Source organism: Bos javanicus, chromosome 15 (assembly GCF_032452875.1).
Source record: "Bos javanicus breed banteng chromosome 15, ARS-OSU_banteng_1.0, whole genome shotgun sequence".
Lineage (NCBI taxonomy): Eukaryota > Metazoa > Chordata > Mammalia > Artiodactyla > Bovidae > Bos > Bos javanicus.
The window spans coordinates 12,962,694-12,972,705 of NC_083882.1; positions in this window are offsets into that span (position 1 = coordinate 12,962,694).

The following is a 10,012-nucleotide window of genomic DNA, read 5'->3' on the forward strand; positions in this document are numbered from 1 at the left end:
ATTACTCTGAATATAGTAGCTTAAAACAAACAGTTGTTGGTCAGGAATTAGGGGGTAACTTAGCAAGATTTTTTTTTTCCTTAGTGTTCCATAAGTTTGCAGCCACAGTTCGCCCAGAGCCTCAGTCATTTGAAGGCTTAGCTGAAGCTAAAATAACTGCTTGCCAGTTGGTTCCCTCACATGACTGCTGACAAGAGGTTACAGCTCCTCCTCAGCTACTTGTCAAACCATTTGAGTGCTCTTACAAGCAGTCTCCCTCAGAATGAGTGATTCAAGAGGGAGAGGTCACAGCACTTTTTCGAACAAAGTCTCGAAAGTCACAAACATGAATCTATCCCATTTTTCATTTTTCTTATAAATGAGAACAACTCAAAGTCAAGTGGAAGAAAATTAGATTCTAATTTTTGGAATGATGTATAACAAATAATTTGTAGATATATTTTAAGACCTCCACAAGAATAATATACAAATTAATATCCATAAAATCACATTATAGTGACATACATTTTGAATAAAAATTAGTAGATTAATGAACATTATAGTTATCTAAAATAAATTGTTCCTGTGGATTTATTTTTAATACCCTCTATAGTCTCTAGAAATCCTAAAGAAATGAATATTAATATGAATTTTGAGTCACCCCACATCCCAATTTTCCCAAAACAATTCTGATTAATTTCCATATTGTCTCAACTTCCCATGTCATTTAATAACTGTCCTGGATTTTTTGTTAGGTGAAGAACTATTGGTATCAACAGTGACACTCACATTAACAAGGATTTGTTGGATAGATCTCCATTCTTTAGTTTCACTCCTGCTATGGTTTTGTTCTGGAATTTTTGAGAGAAATGTATAGTTACGAAGTGTGTGTGTATGTGTGTATGAGTTAGTCACTAAGTTCTGTCCAATTCTTTGCCATCTCTTGGACTGTCACTCACCAGTCTCCCTTGTCCATGGATTCTGCAGGAAAGAATACTAAAGTGGGTTGCCATTTCCTTCTTGTGAGGGTTTTTCAACTCAGGGATCAAACCCGGGACTCCTGCATTGTGGGCAGATTCCTTACCATCTGAGGAACCTGAGTTCCTCTTTAACACTTGCTTAAATCATGAATTTAATTTAGAACTGGACATGGAAAAACAGACTGGTTCCAAATAGGAAAAGGAGTATGTCAAGGCTGTCTATTGTCACCCTGCTTATTTAACTTATATGCAGAGTACATCATGAGAAACCCTGGGCTGAAAGAAACACAAACTGGAAAGAAGATTGCTGAGAGAAATAACAATAACCTCAGATATGCAGAGAACACCACCCTTATGGCAGAAAGTGAAGAGGAACTAAAAAGCCTCTTGATGAAAGTGAAAGAGGAGAGTGAAAAAGTTGGCTTAAAGCTCAACATTCAGAAAACAAAGATCATGACATCTGGCCCCATCACTTCATGGGAAATAGATGGGGAAACAGTGGAAACAGTGTCAGACTTTATTTTTCTGGGCTCCAAAATCACTGCAGATGGTGACTGCGCCATGAAATTAAAAGATGCTTACTCCTTGGAAGGAAAGTTATGACCAACCTAGATAGCATATTCAAAAGCAGAGACATTACTTTGCCAACAAAGGTCCATATATTCAAGGCCAGTGGTCATGTATGGATGTGAGAGTTGGACTGTGAAGAAAGCTGAGCACTGAAGAATCGATGCTTTTGAACTGTGGTGTTGCAGAAGACTCTTGAGAGTCCCTTGGACTGCAAGGAGATCCAGCCAGTCCATTCTAAAGGAGATCAACCCTGGGTGTTATTTGGAAGGAATGATGCTAAAGATGAAACTCCAGTACTTTGGCTACCTCATGCAAAGAGTTAACTCATTGGAAAAGACTCTGATGCTGGGAAGGATTGGGGGCAGGAGGAGAAGGGGATGACAGAGGATGAGATGGCTGAATGGCATCATTGACTCGATGGACGTGAGTCTGAGTGAACTCCAGGAGTTGGTGATGGACAGGGAGGCCTGGCGTGCTGTGATTCATGGGGTCGCAAAGAGTCGGACACAACTGAGTGACTGAACTGAACTGAACTGATAGCAGTCTGAGGGAAGCAGTGACCATATATAATCTTTCCTCATGAAATGCTCATGTAGATGCTTTCGGAAACAAGGTTCCATATATAACAAAGCTTTGGGAGTCAATCAGATTGCACAGGCAAAGTTTGTGTGAAATATCTCCGTAGAAAATCCCTTTACTCTTAATATTTGTAAGACAATAGAGCAGAATTCTTCCGTGGGCATTTGATGCAGTCACCTAAAAAAGCAAAGGGGAAAGGTACGGCTGCAATTTCCTTTATTATTTAACCATACTCACGTTTCCTGGAAGATTACACTTCAATCACAACATTAATCAGAAAGCAGAATTGCCTGCTGAGTTTGGCAGAATAACGTCCCCTCCCCTAAAGACTGTTATTTTTCAGTCTCTCAGTCATGTCCAACTCTTTGGGACCCAATGGATTGTAGCATACCAGATTTCCCTATCCTTCACCATCTCCTGGAGTTTGGTCAAACTCATCTCCATTGAGTCAGTGATGCCATCCAACCATCTAATCCTCTGTCATCCCCTTCTTCCCCTGCTTTCAATCTTGCTCAGTATTAGGGTCTCTTCTAATAAGTCAGCTCTTCTCATAAGGTGGCCAAAGTAGTGGAGTTTCAGCTTCAACATTAGTCCTTTCAATGAATATTCAGAGTTGATTTCCTTTCGGATTGACTGGTTTAATCTTACAACTCAAGGGACTCTCAAGAGTTTTCTTAAGCAACACAATTAGAAAGCATCAGTTCTTTGGCTCTCAGACTTCTTTATGATCCAACTCTCACACCCATACATGACTACTGGAAAAACAATAGCTTTGACTAGATGGATCTTTGTTGATAAAGTAGTGTCTCTGTTTTTTAATACACTATCTAGGTTTCTTCCAAGGAGCAAGCATATTTTAATTTTATGGCTGCAGTCACCACCTGCAGTGATTTTAGAGCCCAGGATAATAAAGTTTGTCACTGTTTCCATTGTTTTCCCATCTATTTGCCATGAAGTGATGGGAGTGGATGTGAGGAAAGTGAAAGTCGCTCAATCATATCTGACTCTTTGTGAACCCAGGGACTAAACAGTTCATGGAATTCTCCAGGCCAGAATTCTAGAGGATGGCCTTTCCCTTCTCTAGAGGATCTTTCCAACCCAGGGATTGAACTGGGGTTTCCCGTATTGCAGGCAGATTGTTTACAGCTGAGCCACCAGAATGCCATGATCTTAGATTTTTGATTGAGTTTTAAGTCAGCTTTTTCACTTTCCTCTTTCATCTTTATCAAGAGCCTCTTTAGCTCCACTTCATTTTCTGCCATAAGGGTGGTGTCATCTGCATATCTGAGGTTATTGATATTTCTCCCAGCAATCTTAATTCCAGCTTGTGCTTCATCCAGTGCAGTATTTAGACTGTGCTTATGTACATTTACAACGCATGATGTACTCTGCATATCAGTTAAATAAGCAGGGTGATGGGCTATATCCTAATTCCCAGAACCAGTGAATATATACGGTTGCTTAACACATGGAAAATAAGGTTACAGATAAAATTAAGGATGACAATCAGCTGACCTTAAAAGAGGGCAAGTATCCTTCTGCATAAGCAGAAGGCCCCAGTGTGATAAAAAGGGTCCTTAAAAGTTGAAAGAGACTTATATAAAAGAGTTGTTAAGTTGGAAAAATGAGAAGGAGGCCTGGTGTTTCTGGCTTAGAAAATTCAGAAGAGGCAAGGCTCAGAGAAAAGAGGATTGTGAGAAGCTAGACAGGATAATCCAATGAATTCTGCTCTGAGGCCTCCAGAAAGTAGTGAAGCCCTGATACTACCTTGAGATTAGCCCATTAATGTTGGATTTCTGAACAACAAAAGTGTAAGATAATAAATTTTTTTTAAGACACTAAATTTTTGATACATTGATACAGCAGTAATAGAAAACTAACATACCTCCCCTGGGCTTCCCAGGTTGCACTAATGTTAAAGAACCTGGAAAGAGCTATAAAAGACCCTGGTTCAATCCCTGAGTTGGGAAGATCTCCTTGAAAAAGGCTTGGCAACCTATTCCAGCATTCTTGCCTGGAGAATCTCATGGACAGAGGATCCCAGCAGGTTAAAATCCAAAAGGTCGAAAAGTGATGGACATGAGTGAAGTGAAAAAGTCAGACACGACTGAAGGGACTTAGCACACACACATGTGTACCTACCCTAGTTCATCTTTGTTCTAATCATTCCTATAAGATTAACTTACTTAATTGATTTAAGACCTATCTCCATGAAACTTTCCTAATTTCAGCCATCAGAATAAATTATCTAATCTCTTTAATTATTTTAATTTTTAAATATTTCTGATATATTACTTTCACAGTCAGTCTTATATATGGTGGAACAATTTACTCTACAAACATCCCAGAAATAGTAAGAAATGCAACACAGCACGCAGAGGGAAGAATTAAATATGCATGAATGATCAAGTGGTGCTTGGCTAAACTGCATAAAATGCTGACCCCCAAACCCTGATAATTCACAAATGACAAGATTTATTTATCACTCATGCTAAATATTCATCATGAAATCATGACTCACATTTGTGACAGAAGAAGTAGTGAGTGGTACATATTTATAAGGGAATACTACTCAGCCATAAAAATAACAAAATAATGCAATTTGCAGCAACTTGGATGCAACTAGAGATTATCATATTAAGTGAAGAAAGTCAAGACGAGAAAGGCAAATGATACCACATATGATATCAATCAGATATGGAATCTGAAATATGGCACAAATGAAACTATCTATAAAACAGAAGCATACTCATAGGCATAGAGAACAGATTTGTGGCTGCCACGTGGAGTGGGGAGGGAGAAGATGAACTGGGATTTTGGTGTTAGTGGATGGAAGCTGTTATGTTTAGAGTGAATAAACAACAAAATTCTAGTATATAGCACAGGGAACTATATTCAACCTCCTGGGATAAAATATAATCAAAAAGAATGTATGTATATGTATAACAGGGATTACCAGGTGGCTCTAGAGGTAAAGAACCTGCCTGCCAATGCAAGAGACATAAAAGACAAGAGTTTGATATCTGGATCAGGGAGATCCCCTGGGGGCGGGAGTGGCACCCACTCCAGTATTCTTGCCTGGAGAATCCCCAGACAAAGGAACCTGGCCAATCCCATGTACAAGAGCATGGCAAGGTACAGTCCATAGAGTCACAGGAAGTCAGACATGACTGAAGCAATTTAGCACATGTGCATGCATGCTTGTGTCTAAAGGAGTAACTTTGTTGTACAGTGGAGATTGGCACAACATTGTTAATCAACTATGTATCAATTTAAAAAAAAAAAGCTTGTTGTTGTTCAGTTGCTAGTCATGTCCAGCTCTTTGCAACCCCATGGACTGCAGCATGCCAGGCTTTCCTATCCTTCACCATCTCCCAGAGTTTGGTAAAATTCATGTACATTGAATAGGTGATGCCATCCAACCATCTCATCCTCTCTGGTCCCCGTCTCCTCCTGTCTTCAATCTTTTCCAGCATCAGGCTCTTTTCAAATGAGTCAATTCTTCACATGAGGTGACCAAAGTATTGGAACTTCAGCTTCAGCATCAGTCTTTCCAATGAATATTCAGGACTGATTTCCTTTAGGATTGAGTGGTTTAATCTCCTTGCAATCCAGGTGACTCTCAGGAGTATTCTCCAACACCAGTTTGAAGGCATCAATTCTTCATTAGTTAGCCTCCTTTATGGTCCAACTCTCACATTTGTATATGCCTACTAGAAAGCCATACCTTTGAGTAGCTGTATTATTGCTGACAATGTCTCTGCTTTTTAATATGCTGTTTAAGTTGGTCGTGGCTTTTCTTCCAAGGAGCAATTTGTCTTAATTTCTTAATTTCATGGCTGCAGTCACCATCTGCAGTGATTTTGGAGACCAAGAAAGTAAAATCTGTCACTGTCTCCATTGTTTCCCCATCTATTTGCCATGAAGTGATGGGACTGGATGTCATGATCTTATTTTTTGAACTTTGAGTTTTAAGCCAACTTTTTTACTCTCCTCTTTCACCTTTATCAATAGGCTCTTTAGTTCTTTACTTTCTGCCATCAGAGTGGTGTCATCTGCATATCCAAGGTTATCAATATTTTTCCTGACAATCTGGATTCCAGCTTGTGATTCATCCAGCCTGATATTTCACATGATGTACTAAGCACATAAGTTAAATAAGCAAGGTGACAATATACAGCCTTGACATACTCCTTTCCCAATTTTGAACCAGTGTGTTGTTCGATATCTGGTTCTAATTGTTGCTTCTTGACCTACATGCAGATTTCTCAGGAGGCAGGGTGAGTGGTCTGGTATTCCTGTCTCTTGAAGTATTTTCCACAGCTTGTTGTGATCCACACAAAGACTTTAGCCTAGTCAATGAAGCTGACTTAGATGTTTTTCTAGAATTTCCTTGCTTTTTCTATGATCCAATGGATGCTGGCAATTGGATCTCTGGTTCCTCTGCCTTTTCTAAATCCAGCTTGTACATCTGGAAGTTCTTGGTTCACATATTGCTGAATCCTAGCTTGAAGGATTTTGAGCATTACCTTGCTAGCACATGAAATGAGTGCAATTGTGTGGTAATTTGAACATTCTTTGGCATTGCCCTTTGGGATTGGGATGAAAACTGACCTTTCCCAGTCCTGTGGCCCACTGCTGAGTTGTGTAATTTGCTGGCATATTGATTGCAGCAATTTAACAGCATCATCTCTTAGGATTTGAAACAGCTCAACTGGAATTCCATTACCTCCATTAACTTGGTTCATAGTCATGCCTCCTAAGACCCACTTGACTTCATACTTTAGGATATCTGGCTCTAGATGAGTGATCACACCACCATGGTTATCTGGGTCATTAAGACATTTTTGTATAGTTCTTTTGTGTATGCTTGCACCTCATGTTTTATCTTCTGCTTCTGTTAGGACTCAATGTTCAGTGTTATCCGAACAGAAGATAAATCCAACTAAAAAAAGGAAAAGTATTGAGCATGGTTAACCACTCCTTCTGACGGATTTAAAACTTGCTACCTTACAATGACACACAGCATGTTTGCAAATATTTCAGTGGCTAAGAAAATCATATTACCAAGCCCATGTGCAACAATCTCAAGGAAATACAATCTCCCATTCGAGAGAAGTAGCAAATATCTAGAAACTATGACTTAGTTATCCACAGTGAACTAGATTTGCCCAGGAGGCTTTATAATATGTGATTTTCCTGTGAAAACATCTGGAAATAGTGTGTTTGGGTAGCTCAGTGGAGTATGAAAATGGAGCAGAAGAACAATGTGATTCAAAGGTATTTGCTGTGTGATATTGATGTGTCTGTGTATGGGAGGTGGGATAGGGAGCCTGTGGAGGCAGAGAGAGAAAGACTAAAAGGGAATTTTTAGCAGGTTCTGTGTGTGGTGGTTTTCAGGGTAAGGAGAGATGTCTAAAAGAAAATTTATGAAGTTGGCCAAGGGATTGGTTGTAAACTCACAGTGATACCACTCTAAAGAAACTAGTTGCAAGGAAACTAATTATTTTTCAATGCATCTGGAGTTAAAGTGTGTTTTATTTGAGTGTGTTTTATTTGAGTGTGTTAGGACCCAAGACAGACCACCCCAAAATATGCCTCAATGGCATATTGATTAGTTTTAATTAAAGTTACTTAAGAAATGGCAGATGCAGTAGGAATACTTTGATCTTCCTCTCTGTCTCTCTAAAAGCAGACAATAAATCTGCCATGTGAAAGGTGGCCTCTCTGTACTGAGTGGTAGAAAGACTTTTATCACCAGAGACAAGGAACTCCAGCTGAGACGACTATATAAACAAAGTGTATTACTTTTTAACTATGCCCGAAGCCAAAACTTTGCTTAAATTCCTTATTAATTAAGAAACAAAGCCTGTTATTTTTTTCTGTCAATTCCTCTCAAATTTATTGCTTCTTTGTCTAAAATGTATAAACATTGTTGGCTTTGACTACCTCTTGCCTAGAAAATCCCATGGATGGAGGAGCCTGGTGGGCTGCAGTCCATGGGGTCGCTGAGGGTCGGACACGACTGAACAACTTCACTTTCACTTTTCTCCTTCATGCATTGGAGAAGGAAATGGCAACCCACTCCAGTGTTCTGGCCTGGAGAATCCCAGGGACGGCGGAGCCTGGTGGGTTGCCGTCTATGGGGTCACATAGAGTCGGACACGACTGAAGTGACTTAGCAATAGCAATAGCAATAGGTCCTATTTGCATACGACCTCTGTGTGCACCGATTACATCTGTTTCTTTTTCTCCTGTTAATCTGCGTCAATTTTATTACTAGTCCAGTCACAAGAATTCAAGAGGGGTTGAGGGAGATTTCCCTCTCATTGACAAATGTATAGCCTGCAGATACGGGGCCAAAAATGGGTTCAATATGTACACCCATGGCTCAGTATGTCCGCCTATGGTTCAATATATACACCTATGGTTCAATATGTACACATACAACGTGTGTACAACTGTGGCTGATTCATGATGATGTTTGACAGAAAACAGCAAAATTCTGTGAAGCAGTTAGGCTTCAATTAAAAAATAAATTTAAAAAAAACCTTTGATGTCTATGCATTTTTGGAGGTTGGTTTTTTTGCAGATACTTAACTTTGCATTGAATTTTGAATGCCTGGAGAATATGAAAACAAATGAATCAAGTACTATAAGAGGAAAATATAAAATAAAAGTGGCAAAATAAGTCTTATTATAGCAGTAATTATACATTGGAAGATAAATTTTCTAAATAAAAGAAATAACATTTCTGTCTGTGAATGGAGATTTCTAGGTGGTGCAGTGGTAAAGAATCAACCTGCTATCGCAAGAGACAACAGAGATGTGGGTTCAATGTCTGGGTTGGGCAGATCCCCTGGAATAGGAAACAGCAACCCACTGCAGAATTCTGGCCTGGAAAATTACATGAACAGAGGAGCCTGGTGGTTTAGAGTCCCTGGGTCCAAAAAAAGTCAATATCACTGAGCAACTGAGCACACACACACACTGTAAATATTTATTATTTTAATAAATGGCCAACAACTTTTATGAGACAAGAAAAAATGTCTCAGAAAAACTGAATGCTAAAAACTAGATACCTCTTGATGAAGAATGAAGTATGAGGGTGAAAGAGTAGAGTGAACAAGCTGGCTTAAGACTCCACTTTCAAAAAGCTAAGATCATGGCCCCATCACTTCAGGGCTAATAGTTGAGGAAAAAGTGGAATCAGTTACAGATTTTATTTTCTTGGGCTCCAAAATCACTGTAGATGGTGTCTGCAGCCATGAAATTAATATGCTTGTTCCCTGGAAGAAAAGCTATGATCAACCTAGACAGTATATTAGAAAGCAGAGACATCACTTTGCTAACAAAGGTCTGTCTATTCAAAGCTATGTTTTTTCCAGTAGTCATGTACAAATGTGACAGTTGGACCATAAAGAAAGCTGAGCACTGAAGAATGGATGCTTTCAAATTGTGGGGCTGGAGAAGACTCTTGAAACTCCCTTGGATTGCAAGAAGATCAAACCAGTGAATCCTATAGGAAATCAACCCTGAATATTTATTGGAAGTATTGGTGCTGAAGCTCCAATACTTTGGCCAATTGACTCATTGGAAAAGACCCTGATGCTGAGAAAGTTAGACAGCAGGAAGAGAAGGGGGTGACAGAGGATGAGATGGTTATATAGCATCATGAGTTTGAGCAGACTCCTGAAGATAGTGAAGGACAGGGAAGCATGGCTTGCTGCAGTCCATGGGATTGCAAAAATCAGACCTGACTTGTGATTGAAAAACAACAGCAAAGCAAGAAGAAATACCAAGAATATATGAAACAAATATATATCAAAAGAAGGTGTTGAAAACACAAATTCCACACTATACAAGGGCATTTGGGAAAGAGTTAGTTATCTGATTTTGGTGAA